The sequence below is a fragment of the Bos mutus genome, chromosome 19 (genome assembly GCF_027580195.1).
Source record: "Bos mutus isolate GX-2022 chromosome 19, NWIPB_WYAK_1.1, whole genome shotgun sequence".
In the NCBI taxonomy this organism is placed as follows: Eukaryota; Metazoa; Chordata; class Mammalia; order Artiodactyla; family Bovidae; genus Bos; species Bos mutus.
In genome coordinates this window covers 29,304,411-29,323,316 of record NC_091635.1, presented here as the reverse complement: position 1 = coordinate 29,323,316, position 18,906 = coordinate 29,304,411, and the positions used below count along the sequence as shown (strand labels likewise).

At 40.9% G+C, this 18,906-nt stretch overlaps 1 protein-coding gene and 1 pseudogene across 1 annotated transcript in view; both read right to left on the bottom strand.

Annotated features, from left to right (window-relative positions):
* ATP6V0A1 (ATPase H+ transporting V0 subunit a1) overlaps positions 1-2,563 on the bottom strand; it is a 55,436-nt gene extending 52,873 nt beyond the window's left edge. The window contains exon 1 of the mRNA XM_070389860.1: positions 2,279-2,563. The gene's annotated coding sequence lies outside the window, so the exon portion shown is untranslated. The remainder of the gene's footprint in view (positions 1-2,278) is intronic.
* An 8,433-nt stretch (positions 2,564-10,996) lies between these two features.
* LOC102266577 (cyclin-G1 pseudogene) lies at positions 10,997-12,758 on the bottom strand (annotated as a pseudogene).
* Between the last annotated feature and the right edge of the window lie 6,148 nt (positions 12,759-18,906).

The following is an 18,906-nucleotide window of genomic DNA, read 5'->3' as shown; positions in this document are numbered from 1 at the left end:
GGGTAGTTGATTCTGAAAGACCTCCTAATGGAAACCTGCTATCACCAAAAGAACACAGGTATAAAGGGAAAGGAATATGGAACATAAGGAACATCCTGCCTTTTCTCTGTCCCCTTCATTTTATGGACTTCATTATCTGTTGGGGTAGAGAGCTCAGGACAGATGCTTGTATTCTTGTAATAGAGATATGAGGGGAAGGTTCCAAGCAGAAGCTAGAATCAGGAAATGTGTGTGGAGTCAGTGAAAACTTTGCAGTCATCAAGTTCAGTACAATAACAGTGCTGATACTTGTATTCCATGTATAGTTCCCGAAGTTATTCTACTTCAGAACATTCTATGAGGAAAATGCTGTTTTAAGTTCAATGATGAGTACTTTAATAAATAGCTTTCAGTCATCAAAAATTCATCATTCCTTCAGCAAACATCTATTAAGTGCATGCTTTATACCAAGCATAATGTTAGCAACGCAAAGAGGAAGAAAGGGGCTCACAGTCTAACAGACAAACAACTAACATATACTATATAGCAATGATTGAAGTAGTCTTTGTAAGCCCAGAGAAAACTCACTAATCCTGTTTCCCAATGGGGAAGGCTTTAAGAAGACACAGCATTTGAGATGGGTATTAAAGGATAAATAGAAGTTTGTTTGGAGAAGGCAAAGACTAGTAGAACAGAAATAGCACTACTATCAAACTAAATTCAGATTTTGTTTTCATCACAATAAGTAAATACATCAACTTAGCCCAAAACTAAGATATTTTGATCCAGAATAAGCATGCATTTACATTGATTTTATCTAAAGTTAACTTGTATGCCTCTCTAAGAAAGGAAGAAATTGTACTTGCAACTTTCTGTAACTTGAACAAGCACAGCATATATCCAACAAGATCCAATATAAACGGTCTATCACTACACAGCCCTAGAAGACATGAGCCATTCCATATGAGCCATAGCCAGTAATGCATTTCTGGATGTCTAAACTGAGTTATTATTTCTTGGCATCTGTGGAAATGTCTATGCAATAGTTATAACACTTAGTTCTACTAGCAAGATGACAGACCAGAGTCAGTGATCAAATTTAAAAGAATTATCATTGTACTGGAGTAAGTAAAATAAATACTTTTTTCTCCTTTTTCCTTCTTCTTTTTTTAGTTTGAATGAATGCACAACAATTTTCTGAATTTCCACCAGTGAAAGGTCAGCTCCTGTTTGCTTACCCAACGTAGGTCCTAGATGGGACCTTGAGGAGGGTATTAAAGTTAAACCAAATGTTTTGAAATTCATATTTGCTGAAGTATTTCTCTTTGCCATATGCTTCCTGTATTAATTTCCTAGAACTGCCATACAAATGACCACAAACCGGGTGGCCTAACACAACAGAAATTTACTCTCTCATAGTTCTGGAGAACAGCAGTCTGAAATCAGGGTATCCACCGGGGCACAGTATTTCAAAAGGCTCTAAGAAAGAATCCTTTATTCCCTCTACCCAGCTCCTGGTGGTTGCCCATAATCCTTGGTGTTCCTTGCCTTGGGAAGGCAGCATCAGCCCAGTTGCTGCCTTCATCTTCACATGGCGTTCCACCTTTTGGGTGTCTGGACATGCATCCACATTTCCCTCTTCTGATAAGGTCACTAGTCAGTGGATCAGGGCCCACCTTAATCCAGTATGACTCTTAACTTGGCCACATCTACAAATACTCTGCTTCCAAGTAAGGACATATTCACCAGCTCCAGGTAGACATAAATTTGGGAGGAGCACTGTTCACCCCAGTGCACTTGCCTTACCAGTTTTGAGGAGGAAATTTTGCTCTGTGTGATAGTGCAAGCAGCTGGCAGCTAAAATTTTGATTCAAAAGTTCATTCTGCTTGCCGGCACTCTTTGAGGTGATAGTATCACAGTGTAATGATTATATATATATAGTCAAATAATTTTTTCCCTTTTATGTAAAAATGAACTCTAGGGACTTTTCTGGTGGTTCAGTGACTAAGACTCCATGCTTCCAATGCAGGGGGCTCAGGTTCAATTCCTGGTCAGGGAACTAGATCCTGCATGCCGCAGCTAAGAGTTTGTGTACTGCGACTAAGAGCCATCACAACCTAATAAATAAATAATATTAAAGAAAATGAACTCTAATCCTAAACTATTCTACCAAACATCTGATTTGAGTGTTGGATGAAAGATTTCTCCTGCCACAATCTTTAAGTAACCTGTCATGACCTTGACCATTGTTCTTGAAATATTGATTAGCAGTTTGTTTCCATAGAAACATGTACTTACTTTTGTCGTTGCACTCTGAGTTCCTTAAGATAAGCTTCTTGCGAATTCCTTGGTGGCCCAGCGGTTAGGACTCTGCGCCTTCACTGCCCAGTGTGCGGGTTTGATCCCTAGTCAGAAAACTAGGATCTCGAAAGCTGCACAGTATGGCCAAGATACAAAAACAAAGAAAAAAACACTCTATTATTTGCAAAGTTCATCAATGTTTCAGATAAAAGTTTTTACGTAAACATATATTCATAATAGATCTTGAGTCTCCCTTTGAAACTCAGGGAATGTCCACGTCCTTTAGCTCTGGTAATGATACATCCATGAGGGGATACGAATGATCTAAGGCATGTGACATTTTATGCAACGCTTAAGACTCTTGTGACCAACACATGAGGCAAGAAGCTTCTTAACTTGTGTGAGTGAAGAATGCCATGGAAAGAGGCTTCTTAAAGAAATAAAACCGAGAAAACTGGAGATGAAAAGGAGGGAAAGGATTGAGTGACATAGAGCAGAGAAACCTCTCTGTGAAATTAGACCGGAAGTATTTGCCCAGGTAAATAAGAAACAAGTTCAAGATTTCTGAAGTGGAAAACCTGGCAAATGTTTCTGTATTGAGTTTCTAGTGACTTAGAGAAAGGAGGTGAGATCTGTAGTAAAGAAACACATGGTGAAAATTCAAGTAGATTTATTGAATCTGATTGATTTAATGGTCAAGGGATAGATTCACCCTAAACTGTTGTATGTCTACTGCTTAACTTGGTGCCTGGCATTCAATAGACAACTCATATGTTTGAAAGAAAGCAAGCAAAACTGGGAATTCAGTTTAACTTGTGACAAACTGGTAAAGGTTATTTGCAATCACGCGCTTACTTAAGGCTGGAAATTTCTGTGCTTTACACTGGAGTTGTTTTTATGCTATAAAAAGTTACCAAGCTTTTGTGGTGTTTTTAAGGAGGGAGAATGGTGGGGAAGAGAGCCTGCAGGAAACTTGTAGAGAAAATAAATAAGGGTGCTGTCTTCAGAGGATAAATTTTTTTTTAGGAGAAGCAGAAAGTTATCCAAAAGGGAACTTCAGATGGATATTGCCTTGAGCTGTATTTTCATTACAAATTTCCTTTTGCTTAGAGAGTCTGAATACAAATGAACAATTAGTTCTGTTTAAAAAAAGGATACTTTGGGCCCTTACATTTTTCTGGCAACATGAATAGCTATTGACAAGACTGCGTTTGAGTAAAATCTGTGAGGGAAGTGAATTTTAGGAGCTTTCCAGTCAGCTTCTATATTCCTCTCTTCTATTATTTCATTCAGTGCAAGGTTTTGTGCTCGATATGATTCAGGCCTACATATAGAAAATAGGACAGGAATTCCCTGGTGGTCCAGTGATTAACACTCCATGCTCAAAGTGCCGAGGGCCTGAGTTCAATCCCTGGTTGAAGAACTAAGATCCTGAAGAAAAAAAAAAAAGAAGAAGAAGAAAAAGAAAGAAAATTGGACAAGGGTCCTATCCCGAAGGAGCACAGAATCTACAATACAATAAGGATTTTTATTAGTAATATATAGGTAGTACTATGGATTCACTGATAAAGGCATCACTAACCATGCTTTGAAATCTTTACAGAGGGGATGAAATTTGAGTTGTCTTAAAGAATGAACAAGTGTTGTCTGTGAGTAGACTATGAACCTGTTGGTTTTCTGCCTATACTGGGAATGATTCTAGCACTTCTCTGCAAATTGTTTCTTTCAAGACTGAGTTGAAGATCAATCTTTTAATGACAGTGCTACATATGAAATTGTATGAGAGATCACTAAAGTTGCACTCAGAATGAGAATAACAGTTGCTTTAAATGTGTTTATTAAGCAAGAAAGAATGAAGGTAAGTTAAATAAGCATAAAATTGACATTTTTCCTTCCAGTTTTGTTGAGATAAAATTGACATACAGCACTGTATAAGTTTAAGGTATTGTTGTTGTTTAGTCACCAAGTCACGTCAGATTCTTTTGCAACCCCACGGACTGTAGCCCACCAGTCTCCTCTGTCCATTCTGTCCTGGATTTCCCAGGCAAGAATACTGGAGTGGGTTGCCATTTCCTTCTCCAGGGAATCTTCCCAACCCAGGTGGGGAAGGTGAACTGGCAGGTAGATTCTTTAAGATACACAGTATAATGATTTGTCTTACATACATCATAAAATGATGGTCACAATAACTTTAGTGAACATCTCATATAGATACAAAATTAAAGAAATTAAAAAACTTTTTTTCCTTGTGATGAGAACTCAGAATTTACTTTCAAGAACTTTTATACATAACATTTATCTTTTAACTTTTGTTTGTACTTTTGACTGTCTTCGTCCAATTTCCCCTCTCTCCATTTTCCACTTCGGGTAACTGTGAATTATTTTTGTGGTTCTATAAGTTTGTTTGTTTTTGAAGTATAACTATGTTAGTTCCTGTTACACAACATAATAGTTTGATAGTTTACTGTATTTTGAAATGATCACCATGATAAGTCTAGTTACAATGTGTCACCACAGAAAGATAGCGCATCATTGTTGACTATATTCCCCACACTACATTTCACACCCGTGACTCATTTATTTTGCAGCCCAGAGTTTGTACCTCTTAATCTCCCTCACCTTTTTCTTTCCTCCCCACAGCCTCCTCTCCACTGGAAACCACCTGTTTGTTCTCTGTATCTATGACTGTTTCTGTTTTGTTATGTTTGCTCATTTGTTTTATTTTTGGATCACATATATCAATGAAATAGTACAGCATTTGTCTTTATCTGAAGTTATTTCACTTAGCATAATACCTTCTAGGGCCTTCCGTGTTGTGTCAAACTGGCAAGGTTACATATATGTAATATATCATTGTAGCTCAGCTGGTAAAGAATCTGCCTGCAATGCAGGAGACCTTGATTCGATTCCTGGGTCAGGAAGATCCCCTGGAAAAGGGATAGGCTACCCACTCCAGTATTCTTGGGCTTCCCTGGTGGCTCAGACAGTAAAGAATCTGCCTGCAATGCAGGAGATCTGAGTTCAATCCCTGGGTTAGGAAGATCCCCTGGAGGAGGGCATGGCAACACACTCTAGTATTCTTGCCTGGAAAATCCCCATAGACAGAGGAGGCTGGTGGACTGCAGTCCCTGGGGTTGAAGAATCAGATACAACTGAGTGACTAACCACAGCACAGCACAGCACTGATACATATCTCACAGCTTCTTTATCCATTTATCTATTGATGGGCACTTAGATTGCTTCCATATCTTGGCTGTTGTAAATAATGCTATAATGAATGTACAGGTGCATAGATCTTTGCTAATTAGTGTTTGCATTTTTTCAGGTAAATAGCAGGAAGGGGAATTGCTGTATGGTAGTCCTACTTTGCCTGGAAAATCCCATGGAAGGAGGAGCCTGGTAGGCTGCAGTCCATGGGGTCGCTAAGAGTCGGACATGACTGAGCGACTTCACTTTCACTTTTCACTTTGATGCATTGGAGGAGAAAATGGCAACCCACTCCAGTGTTCTTGCCTGGAGAATCCCAGGTTCAGGGGAGCCTGGTGGGCTGCCATCTATGGGGTCGCACAGAGTTGGACACGACTGAAGCGACTTAGCAGCAGCAGCAGCAGCTGTCCTATTTTTTGTTGTTGTTGCGCCACGTGGGGCGTGGGATCTTAGTTCCCTGAAAAGAAAGTGAAGTGACAGTGTTGGTTGCTCAGCTGTCCAACTCTTTGTGACTCCATGGACTGTAGCCTGCCAGGCTCCTCTGTCCACGGAATTCTCCAGGCAAGAATACTGGAGTGGATTTTCTTCTCCAGGGGATCTTCCCAACCCAGGGATTGAACCCATGTCTCCCAAATTGCAGGCGGATTCTTTACTGTCTGAGCCACCAGGGAAGACTTAGTTCCCTGACCAGGGATCAAACCTGTGTCCCCTGCAGTGGAAGTGTGAAAAGTCTTAACCACTGGACCACCAGGGAAGTTTCTATTCACGTTTTTGAGGAATCACCATACTGTTTTCCAGAGTGGCTGCACCAATTCACTTTTCCACCAGCAGTGTGTGAGGGTTCTCTTTTCTCCACACCCTCACCAACACTTGTTATCTGTTCCCTTTTTTTTTATAACAACCATTCTCACATTATATTTCATTGTGGTTTTGCTTTGCATTTCCCTAATGGTTAGGAACATTGAGCAAACGTGTTCTCAGATCCTTTCTCTCTCTTCTCCTTTTGGGACCCCTATACTGTGAACGTTACTCCATTTGCCGTGGTCCCAGAGATCTCTTAATCTGCCCTCATTCTTTACAAATTCTATTTTTCCGTTTAGTGTACATGATTTCCAGTGCTCTGTCTTCCAGTTCACTGATTCATTTCTCTATATCATCTAATCTACTGTTGATCCCCTCTCATATATTAAAAAAATCCCTTACTGCATTCTTCAGCTCTATTTGGTTCTTTATATTATCTAACTCTTAAAAATGTCTAACTTCTCACTTTGTTCATCCTTTCTTCTGAATTCTTTGAGCATCTTTGTCATCATTATCTTGAACTCTTTATGGGATAGATTGCTTACCTCCACTTCACTTGGTTTTTCTTCTGAGGTTTTATCCTGTTCTTTCATGTGGAATATATTCCTCTGTTGCCTCATTTTGCCTAATTCACTATTTTTGTTTCTGTGTATTTAGTAGGTTGGTTATATTTCCCAAGCTTGGAGAGGTGGGCCCTTCTGGTCACCAGAGCTGTATCCTCTATGCTTGTCCTTTGTGTGGGCTCTGTGAGAGCCCTTCTGTTGTAATGGGCTAACTACAGTGAGCAATCTGGTAGGTGTGGCTGGTCCCTGGTCTGCTTGGTTGCCAGCGCCTGCCTTGTGCAGAAGATGCCAGATGCTGGTGGGTGGGGTCAGGTCAGGAGGCAGCTAGCTGCAGGGCCCCCATGGCCCCGGGGCTAGTGCTGCCTCAGTGGTGGGCAGAGCCAGGTGTTGGCTTGCTGGTGAATGGGGTTGAATCCCAGAGCAGCTGGCTGAGGGGTCTAAGGTGAGTGTCCTGGAGTTGGCCTGGTGATGGGTGGGGCAGGGGCCCAGGGGATACTGGGCTACTGCCAGCTTGCTGGTGTGTGGATTTGGTCCTTGGTCTCTTACTGCAGGACCCTTGGGGCCCCAGACTTTGTGTCAGCCCACTGGTGGGCAGAGACAGGGCCCAGGGGTCTTGGCACCTGCTTATTGGTGGGAGAGGCTAATAAGCTAGAGAAAGGAGTCTAAGATGGCTCTTGCCAGCACCAGTGTCTGCATGGTAGATTGAGCTTCCTAAAATGGCTGCTGCCAGTATCCATGTCCCCAGGGTGAGCTCCAGGTGCCTCCTGCCTTTCTGGGAGGCTCTCCAGGATCAGCAGTGGGTCTGGCCCAGGCTGCTTTCAAACTACTGCTACTTCCTTGTGTCTTAAGGCATGTGAAGTTGTGTGTGCACCTTTTAAAAGTGGAAACTATTTCCTGCACTCCTCTGGCTCTCCCAAAAGTAAGCCCATTGACCTTCAAAGCCCAAAGTTCCAGGGGCTCATTTTCCCAGTGCGGAAACTCCAGATTGCAGAGTGCAGTGTGGAGCTTGGATCCCTTGCTCCTTGGAGAAAACTTCTGCAATTGTAATTATCTTCCCATTTGTGGGTCATCCACCTAGGGCTACAGGTCTTGACTATACTGCATCTCTGCCTCTGCTGAAACTGTGCACCTCAGACTGAGACTTCGACCGACCCATGTGACCAAGACTCAAAGCCAGCCAAAACTCTGACTGGGATTCTAACCTGTGGTCTTTATTTTTTTTTCCCCTGTTTCCTTTCTTTAATTGAAGGATAATTGCTTTGGAGAATTTTGTTGGTTTCTGCCAAACATCAACATGAATCAGCCATAGATATACATAATTAGAGTCACTTACCTGGTGTCTGGACTTCTGAAGGCTCAGGTTCTTTGTGTCTCAGTGCAGAAGGAATTCAGTGAGAGGCAAAGTGATGGAAAGAAGTACAATTATTAATATTGGACGCTTATGAGAGATGCAAGCGGGCAAGTGGACTCTGCCTCAAGGATTAAGTGGGCTAAAATTTTTTAATCAAAGGAAAGTGGAAAAGTGAAAGTGAAGTCGCTCAGTCATGTCTGACTCTTTGCGACTCCATGGACTGTAGCCCACCAGGCTCCTCCATCCATGGGATTCTCCAGGCAAGAATACTGGAGTGGGTTGCCATTTCCTTCTCCAGGGGATCTTCCCAACCCAGGACGGAGTTGCAGGCAGACACTTTAACCTCTGAGCCACCAGGGAAGACAGGGAAAGTGGGGGAGGTGGGGAAAGACCACCTTCTTTGAGTAGACATCAGGCTTATATCACTAGCTCCTCCTTTTGTGTCAAGCAGGAGAGTTTCTGACCCTATGAAGTCCAACTAGGATTATCATAGCACTTATTCAAATCATCAGAAAGGTGGTAACATTTTTCTTTCACCAAATGGCCTGGGGCATATCTTGTGCTTTTATTTATGGCTTTCTAGTTAAGCAAGCCTGCTTCGTTCCATGATGTTCCAATAGCTTTCTTGAGCGATCATTAACTTACAGTGGTCTCTCAAAGTTCCCTAGGTTTCCCTCTCTATTTATAGTCCCTCATTGGCTTCCCTGGTGGCTCAGACTGTAAAGAATCTGCCCACAATGCGGGAGACTGGGGTTTGATCCTGGATCTGATCCTGGGTCGGGAAGATCCCCTGGAGAAAGGAATGGTTACTCACTCCAGTATTTTTGCCTGGAGAATTACATGGACAAAGGAGCCTGGTGGGCTGTAGTCTATGAGGTCACAAAGAGTCAGACACAGCTGAGCAACTAACACTTTCACTGTTCACTGGAACTTCTACAACTACCTGTATATAACTATCCTATTCTATCCCTATAACTCCTACCTGTCTCACTGTGATTCTTTCTTTATATCTTTAACTGTGGAAGATCTTTTCTACTAGTCTTCTGGTCTTTCTCATCAATAGCTGTTCTGTAATAGTTATAATTTTGGTCTGCCCATGAGAAGAGGTGAACTCAAGATCTTCCTACTCTGCCATCTTGGCCACTCCCCTCTCAGCATGTTTATAAAACACAACAAGATAAACCCAAATAAAGCAGAAAGGCAGAATTTATTAATCTGCCTTTGTGCAGATAGCACGGTGATCTATGCAGAAAATCTCAAGGAATGTGGTTTTTAAAATACCCTAGCACACGGGACTTCTCTAGTGGTTCAGTGGTTAAGACTCCACCTTCCAATGCCAGGAACTTGGGTTCCATCATTGGTGGGGAAACAAAGATCCCATGTGCCTTGGGTCAACTAAGCCCCTGCACCACAGTCAGAGAAAGCCTGGGCACGGCAAAGAAGATGCAGCACAGCCAGCACTCCATAAAACAAAAAACCTTCACAAAACCCAAGTATAGTGCATGAGTTCAAAATTAATAAATTTTGACAAATGACTTAAAAGATAACAAACATAAAAGGTAGTTCTTTTTTCAATATTAATAAAAATAGGAAAACTATTAATAAAAATAGGAAAACTTCTGGTAAGATGAGAGAAAGACTAAAAATATAATGAGAACGAGAATTGGTTTTAACCACAGATATAGAAGAAATGTAAAACATGAAAATACTATATACAGTTATAAGTATAAATGTTAATGAAAGTTTAACAGACTGGGTGATTTTATTTAAAAAATTATAAATGAACAAAACTAACTCTGTTATATATGTTTTATTAGATTCACATATATTTCATATTTTTTTAGCAACTGTAAATGCTTTGTTTTTTCGAGGCGGCCATCCCACTCTCAAGATTTCAGTCCCTCAACCAGGGATTGAACCCAGGCCACAGCAATGAAAACACCAAATCCTAACCATTAAACCACCAGGGAACCCCCATAAATGGCATTGCTTTTTAAGTTTTAAACATCTTATATATATTTGGTTCTGCCAGGTCTTAGTTGTGGCACGTGGGATCTTCAACTCTTGGTTGCTGGCATGTGACCTCTTAGTTGCAGCACATGGGATCTAGCTTCCTGACCAGGGATCAAACCCAGGCCCCCCTCCATTGGGAACGTGAAGTCTTAGCCACTGGACCATTGGGGAAATCCCCATAAATGGTATTTTATTTATTTATTTATTTATTTTTTGCATTTCAGTAACTTTATTGAAAGGCATATCCCTTAGTACCAAAACATAATGGGAGTTGGTTAGGTTACCTCTGGCAACTCAGAATTAACACTGATGTATTCAAAATATTGAAATTTATCAGTATTTTGGGAAAACTGTAAAGTTATCCATAAAACACGGTTTACCAAGTATAAGATACACTGTGGTTCTTTGGTTCATTTTCTAATGCCTCTATAGCCATAAAATGATGTCAGAATTGGGTGCAGCCATCCTGGATGGGTTCAGGCTGCACACTGCACGGAGTAACTCTCTGCAACACTTCAACCCCGTAGATTTCCAAACACCACACCTCAGCAACCTTGTAATTATGAAGATGCCTACTTACCTTTCTTAATACTTGCTTTTGGCACACAGTAGGGGCAATTAATGTAAGTATATTCTCTTCCTTTTAAGCAAAATTCTAAGTTAGAACCAAGTTTTATAAAAACAGTCCTCAGTAAAAACTGATGGAGTGTTAAAAAGTTTTCAGAGTGACGCTAATTTGTTTTGAGCTACTAGTACAGTAAAAACTAATTTTCTTGATGGGACTAGACTGAGGCAGTAAATTTTGTATAAAACTTTTAAAATCATGGATACAAACATCACCTGTTTTCTAGAAAAATATTAAAGATAACATGCCAAAATTAACAAGTTGGTAGTTTTGCTTTACATAAATGCCCTCAAATTTAAATGTGATTTCTATGTAGCAGTAAGGTCCACATCTCTGGGTTAATAATTACTTGCATCATAGGTGCCGAGAAACTAACTATTCTCACTGTCTAGAATAGTGACCCTTATTGTGCCTTAAAAAGTGCATTTGTGAAATGGTGGTTTTGATGTAAACTTCATAGTTTAAATTTAAGTAGGTTACCCTTTTTAAACACCACCAAAATACAATATATTGACCCAATATAGAAACTTGGATCAATGTTAGAAATGAAGATTCACAGTTTACCTTTCCAGGCTTGTCATTTGCATTTCACATTTATACTGTTACTTTGATTTGTATGTTTCATAGGTGAATTCAAATTTGAGTAATTCCACTATAGGGTAATTTTAATTAGGCAGTTTTCCCAAATCTGAGAACACCAACGCTAATCTATTTGTGATGTTTTGAGGCTTCACATCTTAAATCCATTATAATATTATGGAATCCACAGCTCAGGATTGTGGAGAAAGGCTTCAGAAGTTTTTTGTTGCCGTAATCATCCAAATTTACCAATTAAGGGACTGTTTCGGGAATTGTTGGAAGGTGGGTTATCCTGTAGTAACTATGCCTCAGTTGCCTTGCAGTACACCCGGAAACAATCCATTTCAACAATCCATTTCAACTTCTGAACGTTTGGTTTGGCACACTTGTTCGATGAATATTCAGCTAAACACTTGGATACAAGCTCTTGCCAGAAAGTCAAATCTCTGCCACTGATCTTGGAATGTTTCTGAAGACGTTCTACTCCTTCTGTTAACTCTATATACTTCTGTGCTTGGATCTCCAATGCGATGATAGACAATGCCAACACAGATGGCTTTGCTTTAGAAAATATGATCCTGCAGTAGCATGCCTTAAGTTGGGCTTCTAGTCTTTCAAAATTAAGGCTACTCTTCCTTTCACGTGGCATGTTCTCTTGAAGGAGTGAGTAATAGAGCTGTAGAAACTGAAAGGCAGTAGTAGCTTTGACTTTCCAACACATCTTCTCCAATACAATCTTCTCCATTCTCATCAAGTCTGAAACTGTGAACCTGTACTGGCTTATTCAGATCAAGTCAGTTGCCAATGGGACATTCCTTTCCTCTTCTGTTGATTTTACAGCCAGATAGAAGCAACTTAGTCCAACACACCCAAGGTGCTTGGGCTGTACCTTCATTTTAGACAGGAATCTGTCCAGTAAATTCACAGCTAGAGAAAATGTCTCTGTGTCAAAGCCAAAGAACTGAGTTAGACTAAGAAGATCTTTTACTTCCAAGTCCCTCAGTCTTGCAGTCATTCTAAGGCCATTATCATGTGTAGATTCAATTAGTCTCAAGCCGCAGACCTTTGGCTGACATCTCAACTCCTGTTCCAACAGGGCATTCAGCTGGTGTAGCAGTTTCTGAGAGTCAGTTGTTGTCAGTACCTCTATCATCTTGATCGCGACTGCAGCTCCTTAGCGGTAACCACCCTCCCCGGGCCTGCTCTCACCTCACCCCACGATATTAGATCCGAGAGGCCTACGAGGCGAGAGGACTCGTGGGCAAGAGGGGACAGGCCCGGGGAGGGGGAGCCGTCTTGGGTAGGGGTTTCTGCAGCGCCGCTAAGATGACACTGCCCTTCTCTGGGTCAATTCGGAGCCCCATAAATAGTATTTTAAATTTCAGTTTCCACGTGTTTGCCGATACTATGTAGAAATACAATTGATTCTTATGTGTTTACTTTATATGCTGTAACCTTGCTGAACTCATGTACTATCTCTAGGGTTTTGAAAAATACATTCCTTGGATTTTCTATATAGACCACTATGCCATCTGCACAAAGGTACAGTTTTATTTCTTTTTTTCCAATCTGTATCCCTTTTATTTCCCTTTTTTGCCTTACTATGCTGGCTAGTACTTTGACTTGAATATGTGTGATAAAAGCAGATATCCTTGACTTGTTTCCAATCTTCAGGGGAAATAATTCAGTCTTTCATCATTAAATACGCTGTTAGCTGTGTGGTGTTTTGTTTTTGTAGATGTTCTTTATCAAGTTGAGGAAATTCCACTCTAGTCTTAGTTTTCTGAGAATTTCTGTCATGAATAGGTGTTGAATGTTGTCAAATGTACTTTCTGCCTCAATTGAGATGGTCATGTGGTTTTTCTTCTTTACCTTGTTCACCTGGTGAATTACACTGGTTGAATTTTGAATACTGAATCAGCCTTGCAACCCTGGAATAAACCGAACTTGCTCATATATATGGAGAAGGCAGTGGCACCCACTCCAGTCCTCTTGCCTGGAAAATCTCATGGACGGAGGAGTCCAGTAGGCTGCAGTCCATGGGGTCACTAAGAGTCGGACACGACTGAGCGACTTCACTTTCACTTTTCACTTTCATGCATTGGAAAAGGAAATGGCAACCTGCTCCAGTGTTCTTGCCTAGAGAATCCCAGGGATGGGGGGAGCCTGGTGGGCTGCCATCTATGGGGTCACACAGAGTTGGACATGACTGAAGCAACTTAGCAGCAGCAGCAGCAGCAGCTCATATATAATTCTTTCTTACATATTGCTGGATTCTATTTGCTTATACTTTGTTAAGGATATTTACATGTCTATTTATGAGGGATATTGGCTTACCTTTTTTGTACTGTCTGGTTTTTTATGTTAGGGTTATACCAGTCTCATAAAATGGGTTAGGAAGGATTCTCTCCTCTTCTCCTTTCTGAAAAAAGACCGTGTAGAGTTGGTGTTAATTCTTTGTATGTTTAGTGGAGTCTCTACTAAAAGCATCTGGACCTGGATATTTCCTTTTTTTTAATTTTAAATTAAAAATTAAACTTCTTTACAGTTATAGAGGTAGCAAAGCTATTTCATGTTAGATGAGTTCTGGTGGTTTGTGTGTGAAATTGGTGTATGGAGTATTTACTCAGTCTCAAAATACCACCCTACAAAATACTTATGGATGACAAAGAAGAAAAGACTAACTTTATAATCTGGAGAAGGAAATGGCAACCCACTCCAGTATTCTTACCTGGAGAATTCCAGGGTCAGAGGAGCCTGGTGGGCTACAGTCCATAGGGTCACAAAGAGTTGGACACAACTGAGTGACCAACACTTATACTGGAAAATCGGACCTCACTTTAACTGATCAAAGTTAACAGCACAAGCAAAGGGCAAATCAAAATCATGTACCCCTTGATCGGATACAATGAAAAGAACACAGTATCCCTTTCATGCTCTTCCTGCCAAAGTTAAAACCCTAAATCCAATCATGGAAAAAAAAAAGCGCATCAGAAAGCCCAAATTGAACAATATTCTACATAATAACTGTCCTGTAATCTTAAAAAATGACAATGTTATGAAAGTCAAGTGAGAAATGAGGAACCATTCCTGTGATTCATGGAGACTAAAGAAAGGTGACAAGTAAATTCAAAGTGTGAACTTAGATTGGATCACTAAGTGATAAAGGACACTATTAGGACAAATAATGAAATTTGATAGGTAGCTGAGAACCAGATGGTGGCATGTATTGATATCAATTTCCTGATTTTGACGGCTGTTCTGTGGTTATGTATCAGAATGGCCTTGTTTATAGAAACAAGGTATTTGGGGTTGATGAGACATCATGTTGCCAACTTACTCTCAAATGGTTCCAAAAATATATACAACCTTTTTTGTACTTAGAGATTTTCTGTAAATTTTAAAATTTTGTAAATTATAAAAATTTCCAGATAGATAACCTGTTTCTATTTTGCTCACTCTATCAATGAAAAATCAATTCACTACCCAGTTAATAATTAAAAAGGGAATTTTATTTGAGCCAAACTGAGGACTATAACCCCGGAAAGCAGATTCTCAGAAAGCTTGGAGAAATGTTCCACCTCTTAGAAGCTGAAGGCTTTTTATATATTTCTGAGACAAAGTATCATACATCAAAATGACATGCTGATATTTTACATAAAGTTTACTAAGGATACATAGTTCAGGTACACACCTACAAAGTGGAACAGCCAGTCACCATGAGTCCCTACGGAGCTGAGAAAGAACACTGCTCTTTTAAGAAGTTAAATGATCTTTATGGTTGGAGGAGCTCTGGTTAATGCATAATGCAAGTGCACACTGCACATTAGGGAAGGAGGAGGCCCAAACAAACATGGAGACAGAATTTTCTGTTTAATTTTTTCTTTTTGTCCTGCTTGAAAATGTAAATTTTATTTCATTAACTCTATTATTCTAAGACTCCAAAACATTGATGGATATATTTTATATATACTTGTATTGGGTATCATTGACTCATTTGAAATCTTTATACTTCTCGTACATTTATTTCTTTGATGAGATTACTAAACACCCAAAGGATGTAATTTTGCTTCTATTACCTTTGTATTTCCTTATTGTATCTAGTAGCTGCTCTTTTTAAAATATTAATTTATTTTTGTGTTTTTTAACCTCACTGTTCAAATGTCAGATCTTAGTTCCTTGGCCAGAAATCACATGCCCCCTGCAGGGGTAGGGCAGAATCTTAACCACTGGACTTCTAGGGAAGTCCCTCAAGTAGCTGCTCTTAATAACCACTTGTAAACATTAAAGGTTTTGGAGCATGAATTATCTGAATAGCTGAATTGCTTCTTGCAATTTAAGCCCATGAAGAAAACTTTGAATCAAGTCATATGATGGATCCAGGAGCCAAGCCTGTGCTGACTGCTCTTTCACACCAATCAGTGGCCCCTGGGATTCACAGAAATCTGCACCTTGGTGGAAAAATGAGTCATTCCACCAACATGCAGCTGGACTCTCACACCCAGACTACAATGGAAACATGGAAATCTGAGTGGCACACAAGGAATCTACATTCAAACAAGAGTTCACACTCTTCCTGTTCTGTTACATTGTGAAATGGAAACATCGTTTCCTGGGAAACAAGCCAGATTCCACGGTTTGCTTAAAAATGCACAGCTGCTAAACACTTACTGTGCTTTATTGACAGTGTCTTGTTTTAAAGATCTAGATTTTGTTCCAACTGCAAAGTTGAAAGGAAGAGGGGTCCTAACGTGTGCAACAGAATGGATTTAACAGAAAATCTTTTTGAATATGAGTTCTTAACTGGTTCAAGTGCACCAAAGGGAAAAAGGTTCTGTGCATTTCTTGCCGTCAATGGTAGGTCAACCATTCAGATATGTGCCTTTACACAAGAGAATGCATTTCATCCTCAAAACAACTTTAGAATTTATTGTGAGAAAGTTCAAATATAGATGAGAGTACAGAATAATATGATGATTGTCTATGCACCTGTCACTTGCATCAACAATTATTAATACGTGGCCACCTCATTTCACTATAGGCCCATCCACTTCCCTCAGGATTATTTCTTATTTTTAAAATAATTTTATATATTTATTTTTGGCTGTGTTGGGTCTTTGTTGCTGCTTGGGCTTTTCTCTAGTTACGGTAAACGGGGGCTACTCTCTAGCTGTAGTGCGAGGGTGTCTCATTTCGGTGGCTTCTACAATGGCAGGCGGATTCTTTACCACTAAGCCACCAGGGAAGACCCCTCAGGATCGCACAGGGGGGATCCTGAGGGGGATCCCCCCTCAGGGGGATGCTGTCTTAGATGTGATCTCATATCATCTGTAAATACTTCAGTGTGTATCTCTTAAATATAAGGATTATTTTTCAAGCATAACCACAATGACACTGCTGCTGCTGCTGCTGCTGCTAAGTCGATTCAGGCATGTCCGACTCTGTGTGACCCCATAGACGGCAACCCACCAGGCTCCCCCATCCCTGGGATTCTCCAGGAAAGAGTACTGGAGTGGGTTGCCATTGCCTTCTCCAATGCATGAAAGCAAAAAGTGAAAGCGAAGTCGCTCAGTCATGTCCGACTCCCAGCGACCCCATGGACTGCAGCCCACCAGGCTCCTCCGTCCATGGGACTCTCCAGGCAAGAGTACTAGAGTGGGTTGCCTTTGCCTTCTCCGACAATGACACTATCATACCTTAAAATTTAGTAATGATTCCTTGAGGTCAGCAGATACCTAATCAAAGTTCAAATTTCCTGATTGCCTCATAAACCATTTTTGGTTTTGTTTACAATGTGTTCAAATGAGGGCTTCCCTTGTAGCTCAGCTGGTAAAGAATCTGCCTGCAATGCAGGAGAATCCAGTTCAATTCCTGGGTTGGGAAGATCCTCTGGGGAAGGGATAGGCTACCCATTCCAATATTCTTGGGTTTCCCTGATGGCTCAGCAGGTAAAGAATCAGTATCTAAATAAAGTCCATACACTCCTATTCTTTGCAACCCCATGAACTATACAGTCCATGGAATTCTCCAGGCCAGAATACTGGAGTGGGTAGCCTTTTCCTTCTCCAGGGGATCTTCCCAACCCAGAGACTGAACCAAGGTCTCCCTCATTGCAGGCAGATTCTTTACCGTCTGAGCCACAAGGGAAGGCCATACTGTAATTAGTTGACTTTTTCTTTTCTTCTTTTTTAAAATAAGTTTTTTAAGTATTTAATAAATACTAAGCTTGTTTTGAGGATGAAATGCATTCTTATGTGTAAAGGCAGATATCTGAATGGTTGACCTACCACTGATGCAAGAAATGCACAGAACCCTTTGCTGCACTTGAACCAGTCAAGAACTGGTATTCAAAAAGGTTTTCAACATTAGATTAGTTTCAGGTATATAACATAATGATTTGATATTTGTATATATTGTGAAATTATTTCCACAGTCTAGTTAACATTCATCACCATACATAGTTACAGAATTTTTTTTCTTGCTGCTGCTGCTAAGTCACTTAAGTCGTGTCCGACTCTGTGTGACCCCGTAGACGGCAGCCCACCAGGCTCCCCCGTCCCTGGGATTCTCCAGGCAAGAACACTGGAGTGGGTTGCCATTTTCTTCTCCAATGCAGGAAAGTGAAAAGTGAAAGTGAAGTCGCGACCCCATGGGCTGCAGCCTTCCAGGCTCCTCCGTCCGTGGGATTTTCCAGGCAAGAGTACTGGAGTGGGAAACTTTTAAGATCTACTCTCAGGAACCTTTTTTTATTTTTTTTTGGCCACACCATGTGGCCTGTGGGATTTTCGTTCCCTGACCAGGGATCAAACCTGAGCCCCCTGCATCGGAAGCACAGAGTCCTAGACCCCCAGGGAAGTCGCTGGAACCTCCAGGGAAGTCCCTCAGCAACTTTCAAATATGCAGTACAGTACTGTTACTGAAAGAGCGTGTGGTGGGTCTGGTTGCTTACAGCTTTTGAACCGATAAACAGGCCAGGTTGGTGGAAAGGAAAGTTTGCTTTATTTCAGATGCCACAAGTGAGGGTTTGGAGGGAGGGTGGCAAACATCTGTCCAGAGGCTGACTCCCACCCCCCCACCAACGGCAGCCAGTGGGGCAAGAGCTTTTATAGACAGAGTGGGGGTGGGGGAGCTACATGCAGAAACAGCACAGTCATCTCTAACAGTCATCTTCAAACTGGTCATCAGTGGTCTGACCAGCATCCTCTTGGTTGTTGTTTTTTTTTTAATTTTATTTTATTTAACTTTACAATATTGTATTGGTTTTGCCATATATCAAAATGAATCTGCCACAGGTATACATGTGTTCCCCATCCTGAACCCTCCTCCCTCATCCTTCCCCATACCATCCCTCTGGGTCGTCCCAGTGCACCAGCCCCAAGCATCCCGTATCATGCATCGGTCTTGGTTGTTTTAGGTCCAGTTCATCTTCAGTTCCAGGGTCCATTTGTCCCTATTTCTTTGTGACCAGTTCTCAGAATTGTGATAG